At 35.9% G+C, this 18,933-nt stretch overlaps 1 protein-coding gene across 1 annotated transcript in view; it reads left to right on the top strand.

Moving 5' to 3' along the window:
• The window catches only part of FAM81A (family with sequence similarity 81 member A), a 77,678-nt gene that overhangs the window by 22,766 nt on the left and 35,979 nt on the right, over positions 1–18,933 (top strand). The gene's annotated exons all lie outside the window — the stretch shown is intronic.

Here is an 18,933-nt window from a genome sequence, read left to right as displayed (position 1 = left end):
ATTTTCCTTTTAGAACTTAAAACTGTCATAATGCTTTTGTCATATTCTAGTTTGCATTTTAGCTCTTTGCATACAAGTCTTTTGCTGCTTGTGGGAGAGAGCCTTTACTTCAGTGCTTTTCACATAGTAGGCACTTTAAAAATGTCACATTTAAAAATTTGATTATTTAGTATCAGTATAATTATTAAACCTTAGAACTGGAAGAAATTTCAAGAGATTGTATGGACAATACTGAGCCTAAACTATCCCAAACAAATATTTTTCTATCATTTTCCTAATGATTTCCAGGAAAGCAGCTTTCTTTTTTTTTTCTTTTTTTGGCAGTTGGGGTTAAGTGACTTGCCCAGGGTCACACAGCTAGTGTCAAGTGTTTGGTCTGAGGCTGGGTCAGGGCTGGTGCTCTATCCACTGCACTACCTAGCTGCCCCAGGAAAGCAGCTTTCACAGCTATTCTTAATAGAGTCATATATTTACATTTGTAAGGGACTTTAGGGGTCATCTTTTCATTTTATGGATGAAGGAATTGAAGTCTGGAGAAGATAAATTTTTTTTGAGGGTCACATAGGAAATTGCCAGGCCAAGATTTGAAATGCAGATCTTCCAGCTCTAGATCCAGGGCACTTTTCACTGTTCCATCCTGCCTCTAAGATTTGCCACAGTCAGTGATATTCATGGATAATCCAAATTTCCCTTGTATCTCCTTTATCAGCTTCTTTTTTTTGTTCACGGAGAAAAACCAAATAGTTTTCTCTATAAGAACTTCACATTTATTGAGCCATTTATCACCTTTCCTTTCATCAGATTAAGTAGTGTCACTTTTCTTAATCCTTTATCATAAATATTGTTTTCCAGCTTTTGCTCATTTTTAGTACTCTATTTAGACTCTCTTCTAATTTTTCCAAATTTCTCTTAAATGTGCACAGTGAAAACTGACATTGGTTTTTTATAATCAATAAGTATTCATGAAATACCTACTGTATGCAAGGCACTGATCAAGGCAGTGTGCTAGCATGGGACAATTGCTATTCTCAAGAAACTTAAACTCTAGTTTGGAAAACATTTGATAACTAAAGACTTATAGGTACCAAATGCTAATATGAGGTTAAAATGCTCTATGTATAGTTGTCAAATATCTGAATAAAAGATATAAAGAAAATGTTTTTAATTACAAATATCATATACTTAGAGTTCTTTCCAAAAGGTCTTTTGTTTTCCATTTGACCAGACTTAATTGATAGTACAAATAAAAATTCTCTGTGCATGTAAGTTATGATATTAATTTATCACAAGTAATACCAGCTTTTCTTAATCTTTTGAATTTACTACACTGCAATCAGCAGCTAAGTTAATTGGCCTCTAGGTTTTGAAAAGGTCTCCCCTCCTTTGTTTCTTATGTTGCTTAAAGAAAAAGACTGCTTGCTGTTTATTTGTGAGACAGAAACAGAAAAATAAACTTGGGAAAATTTCAAGTGATTAAAAAGTGGTTTTTATATTTAGAATTTCCTTTCCTTTTAAGTTTCAGATTTGAGGCTTAAGCCTTTTTGATCCAAAAGGAAGAAGAACCAGGCAGCTGCAGCAACCCCAGTTTACTGCTTACATCCCCTTACAGGGTTGGAGGTGCATTTGGGTGCTGATTGTTGTTTGTATCCAAAGGCCAAGAGAGGTAGGAAGCATGAGATATAGTTGGTTGGGGACAAAGGAGTGAGTACGGATAAGCCCTCACTACGCCATCACCAAGACAATGATAAGCAGCTGGCTACTCCCCTTTGGCTCTGTGGCTCATGACAAAATGTGGCAAGTCCTCAAAATAATGAGAATACCAGATCATCTTACTTATTTCCTGAGGAACCTGTATGCAGGTCAAGAAGCAACAGTTAGAACTGAACATGGAACAACTGATTGGTTTAAGATTGGGAAAGGAGTATGACAAGGCTGTATGTTGTTAGCTACATTATGTGAAATGCCAGGCTAGATGAATAAAAAGCTGGAATTAAGGTTGCCAGGAGAAATATCAACAATCTCAGATATGCAGATGATACCATTCTGATGGCAAAAAGTGAAGAAGAATTAAAAAGCCTCTTGATAAGGGTGAAAGAGTAGAGTGTAAAAGCTGTCCTGAAGCTTAATATTAAAAAAACTAAGATCATGGCAACTGGTCCCATCACTTCCTCTCAACTAGAAGGAGAAGAAATAGAAATGGTATTAGATTTTATATTCTTGGACTCAAAGATTACTTGAGACGGCAACTTCAGCCGTGAAATTAAAAGATGTTTGTAAAGACAGTTATGGCAAATCTGGACAGCATACTAAAAAGCAGAGATGTTACCTTGCTGATAAAGGTCTGTGTAGTCAAAGCTATGGTTTTTCCAGTGGTAATGTGTGGCTGTGAGAGTTGGACTATTAGGAAAGCTGAGCTCCACAGAATTGACACTTTCAAATTGTGGTGCTGGAGAAGACTTTCTGAAAATCCTTTGGACAGCAAGGACATCAAATCAGTCAATACTTAAAGAAATTAATTTAGAGTACTCATGGGAAGGACAAATACTGAAGCTGAAGCTTGAAAACAAGACTCTGGAAAAGACCATGATATTGGGAAAGATTGAAGGCAAAAGGATGGCAGAGGATGAGTGGATAGATAGTGTCATGGAAGCAACAAACATGAGCTTAGATAGACTTCAGGAGATAGTGGAGGATAGAAGGGCCTGGTGCTATGGTCTATGGGATCATGAGGAGTTGGACATGACCGAACGAATGAACAATAATAACTCTTTTTATTTAATAATATAATACAAACGATAACCCAAGAAATTTAGTGCTTCCCATTCCCTGAAATCCTGATGCAATAGTCAACATGAAGAAATTAGTCATGTCAAATTTTATTAATATATAATTTTGTGTATTTTATATACATTGTCTAATAAATGGAATGGGACCTGTGAATATATTTGTCATAAAGGATATTCTTATTCAACAAAATTTGTTGTATTCTCATCAATAAAATGGCATGAGAATGTGCTGTCATTGGGGCTGTGAAACCTGCATAGATATTGTGACATAAAACTGGATATCATACTGTAATGCCATATATTAAAATAGAATTCTACCTTAAGAGTGAAAATCTACTATACCAAGTTAGTCTGTAAAGTGAGTCTTAATCTCTTCTCTTGACACTCAGTTTTCCACCATATTTTGTTAATTTAAGGGTCAGTCAACCAACATTTTTTAAGCCCTTGCTATGTTCAAGGTACTGTGTTAAGTGTACAAATACAAGTAGAAAGATGGCCAGTCCCTGCCCTCCAGGAGCTCACATTTGAATGGGGAAAACAAATAAAATGAAGCTAAAAAGGGGAGAGGGAACACAGGTACTTGGTGTTAGGATATGATGGAGGAAGTCTGTAGTACAGCCTGGAGAGGAATGAGACATAGCTGACCTGGGCTCTTTCCTTAAATGAAGCTTCTAGAAGGAGCCATTTAGTCAGAGGGTGAGGCCGCAGGAGCAAGGGTATTTCCAATGTGTGGATTACATGGCTGGAGTGAGGTATGAAGAACTGGGGCATGATAGAGGAAGTCTGGAGTATAGCCTGGAGAGGAATGAGTAGAAAAAAATTATAGCCTCTAACAACTGATCTTGAGACCTACAGTCATTCTTTCTCTGAATGTGACAGAGGAGAACTTTTTGTAGAATCATTACTCTTGGGAGTTTTCTGAACTCTCTGTCTTTCTCTGTCATGGCTATGTTAAGTTTTATAGCATTTCTTGGAAGTTTTCGACATTCTGATTTGTGATTTTTTTTGCCTTGGCCATTCACATATATTTTCATCACCCCTATTCCAGCTGTACCTCCCTTATCTCTTATTAGATAGGAAGGATAGGAGTATGTTCAATTGTCTAGTCTACTTTAAATTTAGAGCTGTCCAGAAAAAGCTTTGTGTAAAAATTTATAGCCTACCATATATAGATTATATCATACAATAATATACTGTACTAACATTAGTGCCACAGTCTGTCACATGTGGTTATTCTAAGCAGTTAGCTAGCTAGATGAGTTTTTCATGACTAAAGAAAGAATACTGGTTAATGTTAAGATTAACCTGAGACATAAGGCAAAGATCCATATCAAAATGAAGAATAAGAGAACAAAAATGGGTATAAGAATGATCTAAATAAATTATTCAAGATTCCTGAAATTGCTTTTCAGTTATCTCCTCCCCAATTAAATTCAAATGACATAATATAAAATAGAAACTAAGTTGGGCACTATAGTTTCCCACTAAGCATGTTTGGAAATATTTGCATAAAGTCACTGCCAAATCCTTCAAAGCACTGTAGTACAATGATTTCAGGGCCGGTACACTAACAATATTTCATAGTAGCTTAAATTACTGAAGATGTCTGATCTATTCTTCTAAATTTGGTGGGAAAGTGTTTCATAGCTTAGATATTGGGACTTAACTACATATAGATGTTTTATACATCTGTATATACACACACATGCTATATATATGTATATAAAAATGGAGTCAGATGTTTAATTGTAAAAGTTTTCATCTCCACAGTATAGTCCTTTGTACTTGATCAACTAGTTCCAGCTAAGCCTTACACACATGCATGTATACATGCATATACTCATGTATATATAATATATACATACACATATACTTGTATGTATCTATATCACTATATCTATATCTATGAGAAGAGGAAAGGAGAGAGAGTGCTCTCAGCCAGTGGTGACAAGCATGCCTAGGCTGAGAGTGTATCCATGCAGATGGCATCAAGTACAGAACTGCTTGAGTTTTGGAAGGGAAAATAACTCAGGTCAGAATGGTTTCTAAAATTGTACTTGTCCTTGTGCCACTGTTGACATTGATTTTCTGTGCAGCCTGTTTTTCTCAGGGCTGGGATCACCTACGTACATTTTTTACATTCTCCCTGCAACAGTTTTGTTCCCATTCTCTTCCTATCCGCCTAGTGGATCTGTCATAGTGTGCTATCAACAGCAGAGTTATGGAATACAAAAATGTTGTCAGTTGCTACAATCCCTGGATGCATTAGATTTCTACCCTCCTGAGTTCTGTCTGACACACGTTAGTCTGATACAGGTGGCCCAAAGGAAGTTCCAAACAGTGTACAGCCTCTATTCATGGATGCAGTGTTTACTCTAATTCCTCTCTCTTCTTCTGTCCTGGTGAACTGGACAGGATAAATTAGAATGATCATAATGTCAGACAGTCACAGCCGGAAGGGACCTTGGAAATTATCTCTTATTTTACAGATGAAGAAAGAGGTGCTCAGAAATCAAATGAGTCATGTGTAGTCATATATCTAGTATATATCTCAGGTATAATTTGAATCTAGGTTTCCTGATGCCAAGGCCAGTATTAAAACTGAAGGCTCTCTTTCCCTTTCTGGAGCCTTAAAGCCCAGTGCAAATCATAATCAGACAGCTTTCTGCTTTCTCTTTTTTGGACTTCACCTGTGCCTCCTTGGTCTTTGCATAGGCACAGGTGGTTCTTAGGTGAACTCCACCTAATATTCTCCATCACCAGAAAAAAGTCATGGAAAAACCAAGCATTCATTAAAAACACACGATTCCTTTAACTCTTCTAGTTTTTATAATGTTCTAATTTTTCTCAGTTCTTCTAAATCATCCTATGATGTGTGACTCTAAGTAAAGAAGGAAGAGATTTTTTGTGTTCTAGAGTAGAAGCCTTTTCTACTTCTTCCAAGTGTTCCTGTCTGTAGTGGGTTTTTCTTTTATCATTTATACATTTACTTTTCATTTCTCTAGTGTTTCCTAACCCCCAATCTTTATTGTGTGACTTCAGTACTTAAAAGGGATCCTTCCCTGGAGGTTGAGGTGGGTGAAATATGGTATGGGGGTGGGGAATACGGAGTTTATAAGGGGAACAAACAGGGCAGGATATTGAGAACCTTATTGATAGGATTGAATGTTGGACCACATTTAATAGGAGTAAATGTAAAATCTTATATTTGGACTAAAAGAAAACCTCCAACTTCATAAGTATGGTAATTGGGGTGAGAGGTGGGAAGGGGGTATTGCTGAATAGCAGTTCATTTGGAAAACATCTAGGCATTTTCATGGACCGTTAATTGTATGAATCAGCAGTGTGATATGGCAGTTAAAAAAACTAAAGTAATCTTAGGCTACTGTAAGAGAGGCATATCTTTCTGGAGGGGACAGTCCTGTTGAGCTCCACTCTGATCATACTCAAACGGGAATATTAGAGAACATATATAAATTGGAGAACATTAAGAGCAGGACAACTAGGATGGTTAAGGGCCTTTAGATCATGCCATATGACAATCAGTTGAAGAAGCTATGTTTAACTTAGAAAAGAGAAGACTATAGAAGGTATTATGATAGCTCTCTTGAAGTGTTTAATAACTCTAGTATTTGTGTATTTGTGTAAGACTCTAGTCTTATTAACTCTAGTATTTGTATAAGAAAGTACAGTATTTTCTTTACCTTAAATCTCTGGCAGATATCTCTCTATTTCTCTTTCTCTGTCTCTCTCTATCTCTTCTTTCTCTCTTTTCTCTTTTTCTCTGTCTCTCAGTCATCTTGGCTCTATAAGTTATTGGTGACTTATCATCCATCTCCTGCCCATAGATGCTGTCCTATCATAGTGTCTTCCCACTCTGTTGGTGATCACATCTACTCCCTCAAGTTGAGTTAGAATCTATACAGATGAATCTCCAAACCATATAGTACTCTCCTGTAGTCTAGTCCCATGTCACTAACTGCCTGCTGGAGTTGACTTAAGTGTCTCAGCTACATCTCAACTCAGTATGTACAAAGTAGAACTCATTGCTTTCATCCTTATGCCTGCCTGTGTAATACATAGCCCTATTTCTGTTGAGATTAACACCATGCTTCTTGTCATATAATTTCTAACCTTTGACTCTTCCTTTTCCCTCACCTCTAATATCCAAATCAATTGATAAGTCTTGTTGATCCTGTATTCTAGGCTCTTATTGCCTCTCACCTGGACTGTTGTACTAGCTTTCTAATTGGCCATGAGACTGTTTTCAGTTTCAGCTATGTTCAATCCATCTTCCACATAGTTGCCAAGTAATATTTCTAAGACACAGTTCTGCCCAGACCAGTGGTCTGTTAAATTTTTTAATGGATCCCTGTTCTTCCTAGGATAAAAATATAAACTCAGCCAATATTGAAAGCTCTCCACAAACAATTTGATACTTTTTATGTACAAGGCAGTGTTTTAGGTACTGAGAAAATTTTGGTCTAGCCACATAGTTTCATTTGTATGTGGGTACTCCCCAGACTGATGCAGACTTATCTATCATTTATTCTCTAGAGAGTTTCCTTAAACACTTAGAACTTTTCTGTGATCATAGAACTAATATTGTATATGTCAGAAGCAGGATTTGAAGCTAGGGTTTTCCTGATTCCTCAATTGGCCCTTTAACCATTATGCCACTCTACCTCTCAGGCACTGGGAATATAAAGACAAAAATTTAAAAGTTTGCCTTTTTTCTTAATTAAATTTTTTTTTTGCAATGAACAAAAATTAATTTTCTCTCTCCCTCCCCCCACTGGAAAAAAAGAAGAAAAACAAAACCCTTGTCACAAATAAGCATAGTCAAGCAAAACAAATTCCCACATTGGCCATGTCAAAAAAAAATATGCCTTGGGGTAGAGCCAAGATGGCAGAGAAAAGGCAGGGACTTGCTTGAACTTTTCCAAATTCCCCTCCAAACAACTTTAAGTAATGTCTCAAAATGAATTTTGGAGCAGTGGAACCCTCAAAAGGATGGGGTGAAATAAATTTCCAGCCCAAGATAACTTGGAAGAACTGTTGAAAAGGTCCATCTTACTTGAGTTAAAGGGGAGAGCATTCCAGAACAGACAATGTGTGGGCAAGTCAGTAGAAGGCTCTTAGCCCCAGCACAAGTCAGAAACCTAAGCCCTGCAGCCCTGGTACAGTAGGCCAGTGGCAAAGTGAACTAGCTGTGAGGCTTCTAGTCTCTGGCATAGCATATGAGCAGCAAAGTACAGAAGGCCCAGTGGCCCTAGTGCAGCAGGCCAGAGGTCAGGCCCCTGGTCCCTGGTGCAAGAAGCTTGGGACAATGTCCCCCTGCACCCCAGGAAGTAGAGCTCAACTTTAAAAGTAATGAAATGGGCTGGAAAATGAGCAAAAACTAACCAAAAAATAACCCTGACTATAGAAAGCTACTATGGTGACAGGGAAGATCAAAACACCAACTCAGAAGAGGATAATGATATCAAAATGTCTACATGTGAAGCCTCAGAGAGAAATATGAATTGATCTCAGGCCCAAAAAGATCTCCTGGAAGAGCTAAGAAAGGATTTGAAAAATAAAATTAGAGAGGTAAAAGAAAAATTGGGAAAAGTAATGAGTATTATATGAGAGAAACATGAAAAAAGACTCAAAATCTTGGTGAAGGAAGCACAAAAACATGGAAGAAGATGTACAAAACTTCACTGAAGAAAAGAAATATTTAAAAAGTAGAATTGGGCAAATGGAAAAGGATGTACAAAAGCTAACTGAAGAAAATAATTCCTTAAAAATTAGAATTGGGCAAGTGGAGGCTAATGACTCCATGAAACATAAAGAATCAATCAAGCAAAATCAAAAGATTGAAAAAAAAATAGAAGAAAATGTGAAATATCTCATTGGAAAAACAACTGACCTAGAAAACAGATTGAGGAGAGATAATTTAAGAATTATTAGACAACCGAAAAGCCATGATAAATAAAAAAAAAGAGCCTGGACATCTTCTTTCAAGAAATTATCAAGAAAGACTGCCCAGATATCCTAGAAACAGAGGGTAAAATAGAAATTAAAAGAATCCACTAGTCCCTTCCTGAAAGATATTAGAAAATGAAAACTCCCAGGAATATTATAGCCAAATTCCAGATCTCTCAGGTCAAAGAGAAAATACTGCAAACCACCAGAATGAAATAATTCAGATATTAAGGAGCCATAGTCAGGATTGCACAGGATTTAGTAGCTTTCAAGTTAAAGGATTGGAGGGCTTGAAATATGATATTCTGGAAGGCAAAAAAGCTTGCATTATCGCCAAGAATCACCTACCCAGCAAAACAGTATAATCCTTCTGGGGGGAAAATGGATATTCAATGAAATAGAGGACTTTCAAGCATTCCTTATGAAAAGACCAGAGCCAAACAGAAAATTTGATTTTCAGATACAAGGCTCAAGAGAAACATAAAAAGGCAAATAGGATAGAGAAAGTATAAGGGATTCAGGAAGGTTAAACTGTTTGCATCCCTACATGAAAAGATGATACTTGTAACTCTTAAGAAATATATCACTTATTAGGGAAGTTAGAAAGAGTATATACATAGATAGAGGGTGTGGATATAAATTGACCTTGATGGGATGACATAAAAAACCTTAAAGGGTGAGAAAGAGAAATGTATTGGGAGAAGAAGAGGGAACTAAGAGGTAAAATGGGGTAAATTATTTCATATGAAGAGGCACAAAAACCCCATTAAAATGGAGGGAAAGTGGGAGGAGTGGTTTGGTGAACATTGCTTGAACCTTACTCTCATCAGATTTGGCTGAAAGAGGGGATAACATACACATTCAAATGGGTCTAGAACTTTATCTTACCCTATAGGGAAGTAGGAGAGGTGGGGGACAAGAAAGCGTGGGTGATAGAAGGGAGGGCAGATTGAGGGAGGTGGTAGTCAAAAGCAAAACACTTTTGAGGGGGCATAGGGTGAAAGGAGAGAGAAAGAAGAATACTTAGGGGAAAAATGGGATGGAGGGAAATACAGTTAGTAGTCATAACCATGATTGTGAAGGGAATGAAGTCACTCATAAAATGGAAGCAGAGAGCAGAGTGGATTAAAATTCAGAATCCTACAATATGTTGCTTACAAGAAACTCATTTGGAGCAGAGACATGCACACAGAGTAAAGGTAAAAGGCTGGAACAGAATATTTTGCTTCAGTGGAAGTAAAAAAAGTAGGGGTAGCAATCATGATCTCAGACAAAGCAAAAGCAAAAAAAGAGATCTAATTAAAAGAGATAAGGGAGGAAACTACATCTTGCTAGACAATGAAGTAGCATCAATACTAAACATATATGCACCAAATATATAGGATCCAAATTTTTAAAGAAGTTAAATGAGTTACAGGAGGAAATAGTAAAACTGTACTAGTTGGGGACCTCAACTTCCCATTCTCAAAACTAGATAAATATAATCACAAAATAAATAAGAAAGAATTTTAGAAAAGTTTTATATGATAGACCTGTGGAGAAAATTGAATGGGGATAGAAAGGAATATACCTTTGTCTCTCAGCAGTGTGTGAGACTACACAAAAATTGACCATATATTAGGACATAAAACCTCACAATCAAATGCAGAATGGTAGAAATGTTAAATTCATCCTTTTCAGATCATGATGCAAAAACTTAATAAAAGGGCCATGGAAAGATAGATTAAAAATTAATTGGAAACTAAATAATTTAGTTATAAAGGAGGAGTGGGGTCAAAGAACAAATTATAGAAATAATAATTTCATTGAAGAGAATGACAACAATGAGAAAATATACCAAAATTTATGGTATGCAGTTAAAGCAGTACTTAAGGGAAAATTTATATCTCTTAATACTTATATCAGTAAAATAGATAAAGAGCAGATCAGTGAATTAGGCATTTAATTAAAAAATTAGAAAAAGAACAAATTAAAATCCCCAATTAAACACTAAAACAGAAATCCTGAAGATCAAATGAGAGATTAATAACATTGAAAATAAAAGAATCATTGAACTAATAAATAAAACTAGAAGGTGGTTTTATGAAAAAAACTTCCAATGTAATAGATAAACCATTGGTTAATTTGATTAAAAAAATTCAGAAGAAAACTAAATTACAAGTATCAAAAATGAAATGGGTGAATGTACCACCAGTGAAGATGAAATTAAAGCAGTTATCAGGTACTATTTTGCCTAATTATATGCCAATAAATGTGACAATCTAAGTGAAATGGATGAGTATTTATAAAAATATAAATTACCCAGATTAACAGAGAGGAAACAGAATACTTAAGTAAACTGATCTTCGTTTAAAAAGAAATTGAATAGGCCATAAATGAGCTCCCCAAGAAAAAATATTTAGGACCAGATGGATTCACAAGGGAATTCTATCAAACATTTAAAAATAATTAATTCCAATACTATATAAACTATTTGGGAAAATAGGCAAAGAAGAAGTCCTACCAGTTTCCTTTTATGACAGAAATATGGTGTTGATGCCTAAACTAGGAGGCACAAAAACAGAGAAAGAAAGCTATAGACCAATTTCCTTAATGAATATTGATGAAAAAATTTTAAATAAAATACTAGGAAGGATATTACAGCAATATATCACAAAGATCATACATTATGATCAGGTTGGATTTATGTCAAGAATGCAGGGCTGGTTCAGTATTAGGAAAACTATCAATATAATTGATGATATCAATAACAATAACAACAAAAAGCAAAAGTCATAGTTTTCTCAGTAGATGCAGAAAAATATTTTGGCTAGATACAACACTCATTACTATTAAAAATATTAGAAAGCATAGATAAATGGAGCTTTCTTTAAAATGATAAGTAGTGTTTATCTAAATCTGTCAGCAAACATCTGTAATGGGGATAAGCTAGAAACCTTCCCACTAAGATCAAGGGTAAAGCAAAGATTCATTATCAGCACTATGATTTCAATATTGTACTAGTAATGCTAGCTATAGCAATAAGAGAAGAAAAAGGAACTAATTAAAATAGGCAATGAGGAAACAAAACTATTAGTCTTTGCAGATGATATGATGGTATACTCAGAGAATCTTAGAAAATCAACTAAAAAGCTAGCTGAAACAGTTAACAACTTTAGCAGAGTTACAGGATACAAATTAAACCCACATAAATAATTGACATTTCTATATATTACCAACAGAGTCCAATAGGAAGAGATAGAGAAATTCTTTTTGAAACAACTGCGGGCAATATAAAATACTTGGGAGTCTACCTGCCAAGACAAACTCAGGAACTATATGAACATAATTCCCAAAAAGGACATATCTAAACATGTGGAGAAATATTAATTGCTCATGGATAGGCAGAACCAATATAATAAAAATGACAATTCTGTCTTACTGAATTTACCTATTCAGTGCCATACCAATCCAACCACCATTAGTTATTTTATAGAGCTAGAAAAAAATAATAAAATTTATCTGGAAGTACAAAAGGTCAAGAATATCAAGAGAATGAATGAAAAAAAAACTTTTCAGGAAGGCAGGCCAGCAGTACCAGATTTCAAACTGCAAACAAAGTGGTAATCATGAAAACAATGTGCTGTTGGCTAAGAAATTTGGAATAGATTAGGAACACAATGTACAGTAGTTAATGACCATAGTAATCATAGTAATTTGATAAACCCAAAGTTCTAAGCTTTTGGGACAGTATTTGACAAAACTTGCTGGAAAGCAGTTTAGCAGAGACTAGATAAAGACCAACATCTCACACCATATATGAAGAAAGGTCAAAATGGGTACAATATTTAGACATAAAGGGTGATATCATAAGAAATAAGGGAAACATGGAAAATTTTTCCTATCAGATCTATAGGTAAGGGAAGAATTTATGACCAAGCAAGAGATAGAAAGATCATGGATAGTAAAATGATAAATTTGGATTATGTGAAATTTAAAAGTTTTTGCATAAACAAAACCGGTGCAGTCAAGATTAGAAATAAATCAGGAAGCTGGGAATGTTTTTTTTTTTACAACAAGATTCTCCAATAAAGGTCTTATTTCTCAACTATAAAGAGAACTGAATCAAATTTATAAAAATATGAGTCATTCCCCAGTTGACAAACGGTCAAAGGATATTAACAGGCAGTTTTTAGAAGAAATCAAAGCTCTCTATAGTATGAAAAAAATACTCTAAGCCACTATTGATTAGAGAAATGCAAATTAAAACAACTCTGAGGTACGTCCTCATACCATCAGATTGGCTAATATGGCAGAAAAGGAAAATGACACATGTTGGAGGGGATATGGAAAAACTGGAATACTAATGAATTGTTGACAGAGTTGTGAACTGATCCAACCATTCTGGAGAGCAGTTTGGAACTATTCCCAAAGGGAATGATAGGGAATAATTACAGAATAAAACTGTGAATACCCTCTCACCCCAAAATACCACTACTGGTTCTGTATCCCAAAGAGGTCAAAGAAAAAGGAAAAAGACCTATATGTACATAAATATTTATAGCAACTCTTTGTGGTGGCAAAGAATTGGAAATTGAAAGGATGTCCATCAATTGGGGAATGGCTGGACAAGTGTGGTTCATGATTGTGATGGAATACTATTGTGCTATAAGAAATGATGAGCAAGATGGTTTCAGAAAAACCTGAAAAGATGTATATGAACTGATGGAAAGTGAAATGAGTAGAACCAGGAGAACATTGTACTCAGTAACAGCAATATTTTATGATGATTGACTGTGAATGACCTAGCTGCTCGGATCAGTACAGGGATCCAAGACAATTTTGAAGGACTTATGATATAAAATGCTATCCACCTCCAGAGAAAAAACTGACAGAATCTGTGTGCAGGTTGAAGCATAATTTTTCCACTTTATTTTTCTTGTCTTTCTTTCTTTCTTTCTTTCTTTCTTTCTTTCTTTCTTTCTTTCTTTCTTTCTTTCTTTCTTTCTTTCTTTCTTTCTTTCTTTCTTTCTTTCTTTTTCTTCAAAATGGCTAAAGTTGGGCAGGTAGGTGGCATGGAGGTTAGAGTACTGGGCCTAGAGTCAGGAAGACTCAGCTTTGTGAGTTCAACTATGTCTTCAGACATTACTAGCTGTATGATCCTGGGAAAGTCAATTAACCCTGTTTGTCTCAGTTTCCTCATCTGTAAAATGAACTGGAGAAGGAAATGAGAAATCACCCAGCATTTTTTGTCAATTAAACCCCTAATAGGGTCACAAAAAGTTGGGCATGACTGAAATGACTTAACAAGAACAACAAATGTGGCAATGTTTTTCATTATTTCATCTGTATGATTGATGTCACATTTCTTGCCTTTTCAGTTAGTGGGGAGGACTAGGAGGGAGGAGAGAATTCAGAAATCAAAATTTAAATAATGAATGTAAAAAATAATAAATTGGGGGGCAGCTAGGTGGTGCAGCGGATAGAGCACAGGACCTGGAGTCAGGAGAACCTGAGTTCAAATCTGGCCTCAGACACTTGACACTTTCTAGCTGTGTGACCCTGGGCAAGCCACTTAACCCCATTGCCTAGCTAAAGAGCAAAAAACAACAACAACAACAAAAACCCCAACCCCCCCCCAAATAAATTTAAAAAAAAGTTTAAAAATGTCATTAGGTTTTTTCACCGGTTTACTTCTATAACTTTACTTTTGTGTTTGCTGCTTTTTCTTTTGGAGATAGCTTAGACCTGTTTTTTCTTGTTTGACTTCTCATTTGATTGGTGATGGTTAGGTTATACATTAAATATTTCCCAGATTACTTTTAATAATAATAATAATAAGTGATAATAATGATGATAATTTATATCATACTTTAAAATTTACAAGGCTCTTTACCAGTGTTATCTTATTTGACCCTGCCAATGGCTTGACCTCATGAACTTTCTCTTTTCATGATTTCCAGTTAAAAAACCCCCAAGTTTATCCCGTAAAAGACTTAAAGTTGTTATTTTTAAAAATTGAGATGAAAATTTGTGACATCATGCATTTACTAGAAATTATTTTATTATTTGCGTAGGTATAAAGTGAACCACATTCTGTTGAAGTTTCTTATCCATATAGTGTTAGAACTAATAGAGACAGTCTGAGCCTTAATTTGTATTTTTGGCTTCTAATATTTTGCCAACTGCTGCTTTTCCTTTGTCTAGCTCTATGAAGGCAAGGCTACTTAAATGGGCCAGGTTACTTTTGCATTTGCCGATGAGTATCTCTTGTTTGAATTTTTGTTTTCTTAATTGTTTGAAAAAGAAAAAGACACTAGAACAGTAAGAGAGAATTGTGACTTGCTGCTGCCATGGCTACTCCTATTAAGCCAGCCACCCCCATTCACTTGGCTATCCCTTTTGAAACCTTGTTCCACCATCGTTCTTTTATGAAAGGAATGAAATTAGAGACCAATTTTACTGGTTGGTGGTGGCATATAACAATATCAGCAGTAACAATGACTAATTACTCACATCCAACAGAGTATTTCTACTAGAGACCTTGAGAACAATACAGTACCATACAGTACAATAGAGTACAATACAACACAATACACATTTGTGAAAGCACTTGCTTCCTATAGCTAGGTTGTTGAGGGGAAGGCATCTAGAGGAAGGTGCCATTTAGATAGGCTATTGCCCTTTCAGAATTTAGAATCCAGTAGGGAGATAACACAGCAACATAGATATCTACACTGATGTGTGATAAATGCATTAGAAAACTATACAGTTCTATGTGAGGTCAGGGGGACAAGGACAATATCTACTCAGGGAAAAGTGGGGAAGACTTCCTGATAGAGATGGCACTTAATTTGGGTCTTTAAAGGATTAATAGGAATTTGTTAGTCAAAAAAGGAGCAGGAGGGCAATTGGGGTATAAGAAACAGCCTGAGCAACATGGAGGTGTGAGAATATAGCACATGCTCAGGGGCCAGGGAATAGTCCAGTTTTGTTGGAGAGTAAAGCAGAGAAATAAGATATGTCTAGAAAGGTAGGATGGTGCTTAATTGCCTAGGATCCAGAGTATCAAGTAAAGGAGCTTGAACTTGGTATATAATAGGGAGCCATTAGAGGTTTTTGAGTAGAAATTTGGCTATGTAGTAATGTAAAAGGATGATTTTTCTGATAGCAGTATGAAGGATGGATTAGAGGCAGAGAGTGGAGGTTTGAACGCTTAAAGAAGGCAGTTGTCCAGATGGATATTAATAAGGGCCTATAAATTAGGATGATGGCAGTGTGAATAGAGAAGAGGAGACAGATACAAATGATGTTTTGGAGGTAGGATGATGAGACCTGGTAACTGATTCAAAACAAGACATGAGAGAGAAGGAAAAGTCAAAGATAATAATAAGCTTAGCAATATGGGAGAATTTGTGAATGGTGATGTCACAAAGAAACATTAAAATTAGAAGTTTATGGAGAAGGTTAATGAATTTGGTTTTAGGTATGTTGAATTTGAGGAGATATAGCAGAACCAGTTGGAGATGTATCTTAGTGAGTACTATAGGTTTAGAGCTAAAAAATAAGGCTTAGTTCTGGAGCTGCAAATTTTGTAGTTATCTTTAAGCTACAAAATTGAATGAGACTGGCAAGACAGAGTAGATGGGGCTAAGGCACCAAGACAGGAGAAGAGGGCCAAGGACTGACCGTTGAGGAGAACCCACGTTAAGAAGCTCTGGAGATGAGGAGCCTGGAAAGGAGGAGAGGAACATTTAGAGAAGAAGAAGAAACTGGAGAACCAAATGAAGAGAGTATATCCTACTAGCAGGGAGTGGTCAACACCATCAAAAGTAGCAGAATGCTTGAGGAAGATGAGGACTAAGAAAAGACTCTTGGATTTGGTGATTGGATTAGATTTGGATTTGGTAATTGGATTGGATTTGTTTATTAGTAACTTTCTAAGTGGAGTGGTTGGGATTGAAATCTGATTGCAAAGAATTAAGGAGAACAGCGTGAAGGCACACTTCTAGAAATTTAGTAGTGCAGGTAAAAAGATGGGAGAGAAGGGTTAAAGGAAAACTTTTTTTAGGATTAAGGAGAACTGAGCATATCTTTAGGAGATTGGGATGGAGCTAGTGTTGAAGGAGAGGTTGAACACTCATGAGAAAGAATGACTGCTAGAACTAGGTAAAGAGATCATTGGTCCAAATAGAGGGATTATGCTTAGTGAATGAAGGTGCAATCTCTTGTATGACCATTGAAATGAAGGAGATAAAGATGTTGCTGCTGAGAAAGTTTGAGGAATAGAGGAGGGAGCTGAATGAATTTATATGTCAAATGGGCTCAGTCACCTCAGAGAAGGAGATAGCTAGGTAATCTGATGCACATATAGGGAAAAGCACTGTATTTGGTGGTGAAAAAAGAAAGAAAAAGTTGTGGAATTAGATAAAGGTAGAGTTGAAGGGTTTTTGAATAATAGCATGGGTCCAGCTGAACCTAAGTACTTGAATTATGTGGGGATGAAATTAACTTGATTTTGTGACTTTTCTGTAGTGATACTCATTCCTCTTGGAAAAACAACAAAGAAATTGGAAGGTGGGGTTAGTAGAAAATTAGAATCCACAAGTTGGGGATGGAAGGTCAGACTGAAGGATTCTAGGGTAATGGCTAGTGAACCATTGAAGTGCCCAATCATGGGGTCAAGATGGTATTAGAGGAGAAAAGACATAATGGAAAGCACAGTAATAATTACATTGATATGACAACATTTGCACACTAAGAGTGCTGATTGTGGGATCCTTTGATCATAAAGCTTATTTGCACATCTGCAAGTAAAATTTTGGAATCCCTACTGGTGTAGAATCATGAGTGCATAAATTTCTGGTTCTCTCTAAATTGACAGTTTTTATGCAAATAGGTAGTAATACATACCTGTGTGGATTTCTAGAACTGGAAGGAAATTATTACACTTCTGGCTCAGAACCCAGCACTCACCTTGGAGTTGAAAAGATGTGGTTCAAATTAAGTCTCTGAAAGTGTATTGGCTATGTGATCGTTGGTCCATCAGTTAACCCTTCAGTGCTCAGTGCATCTCTCTAAGTTGCAGAAGGGTTACTGACCTGCACTGATAGAGATTTCCTCCCTTGAATGAAATCACAATGAAATCACAGGTTTAGACCAAAAAATAAATAATAATATTGGCATCTCACATTTGTATGATTCTTGAGGGTTTGCAAAGTACTTTAAATGTATTATCTCATTTGGGCTTCCCAGAATCCTACAAGGAATTTATTCCAGTTATTTTTGCCTCTATTTTACAGCTAAGTTGTGAGGCTCAGTGAGGCAAAGGGATTTGTTTATGTTTATGCTAGAAAATATCAGAGGCAGTATGTATTTGAAACCTGCTCTTCTTGACCCAAAGTCTGGTTCTGTGTTCCCTATGCTGTACTAGGGGTTGTCTTCTGTCCCTTTCTAGAACAGAGAGCTTGTCTGTTTTCTTTATGAAGATTTTGTGAGATGGAGACTTAATAACTGCCATACTTGATGGTTTAGCAATCCTTCTTTATGTTTGGCTGAAATATCTTTGTTTTAGTTTAAACATAATTGTACATAAAGAAATTTTTCACTGTTATATGGTAGTTAATTATTGGGCACATGCAAATTTGAATAACTGGAGGTGGGACAGAATTTCCTAGGATCACCAGATAGGACAGTATCTCAAAATGTCTCTATGTTCCATTTATCTTAACTTTAAATCCTTTTTCTGTGGGACAACATTTAGTGCACTTCTTCCAAGACTGATATCAATCTGTTGATAACATTTTTGGTTCTCTTTTAGGTGATTTCCCCAATATAACACTCTGTCTAACACCTTTCTCAATATATACTATTTTTGTTCTTGTTTTTTTTTCTTTTTAGGAATTCTTGATACATGCTATATTTCATGCATAAGATAAAATCCTGTGTTAAGCTTAACTAGTGTCTACCCATGAAGTTAGCTAACTCTTGAGTCTCAAAGGATTTTGTGAAAAAATGACTTTCACTATGAGAAAATGCTAGAAATAATTTAACTCCTCCCTTAGGTGTTACATCTATTAAGTTGTAGAAGATTGCTTCATGCAAAGCCATGAATGTTATCAGACAAGACTGCTGGATTGGAAGTTAGGAAAATTGGGTTCTGGTTTGGTTTCTTTCACCAACTCTCTGGATGATGTGG

Source organism: Phascolarctos cinereus, unplaced genomic scaffold (genome assembly GCF_003287225.1).
Source record: "Phascolarctos cinereus isolate Bilbo 61053 unplaced genomic scaffold, phaCin_HiC Scaffold_3;HRSCAF=262, whole genome shotgun sequence".
Taxonomy (NCBI): domain Eukaryota; kingdom Metazoa; phylum Chordata; class Mammalia; order Diprotodontia; family Phascolarctidae; genus Phascolarctos; species Phascolarctos cinereus.
This window is presented reverse-complemented; position numbering and strand designations above follow the sequence as displayed.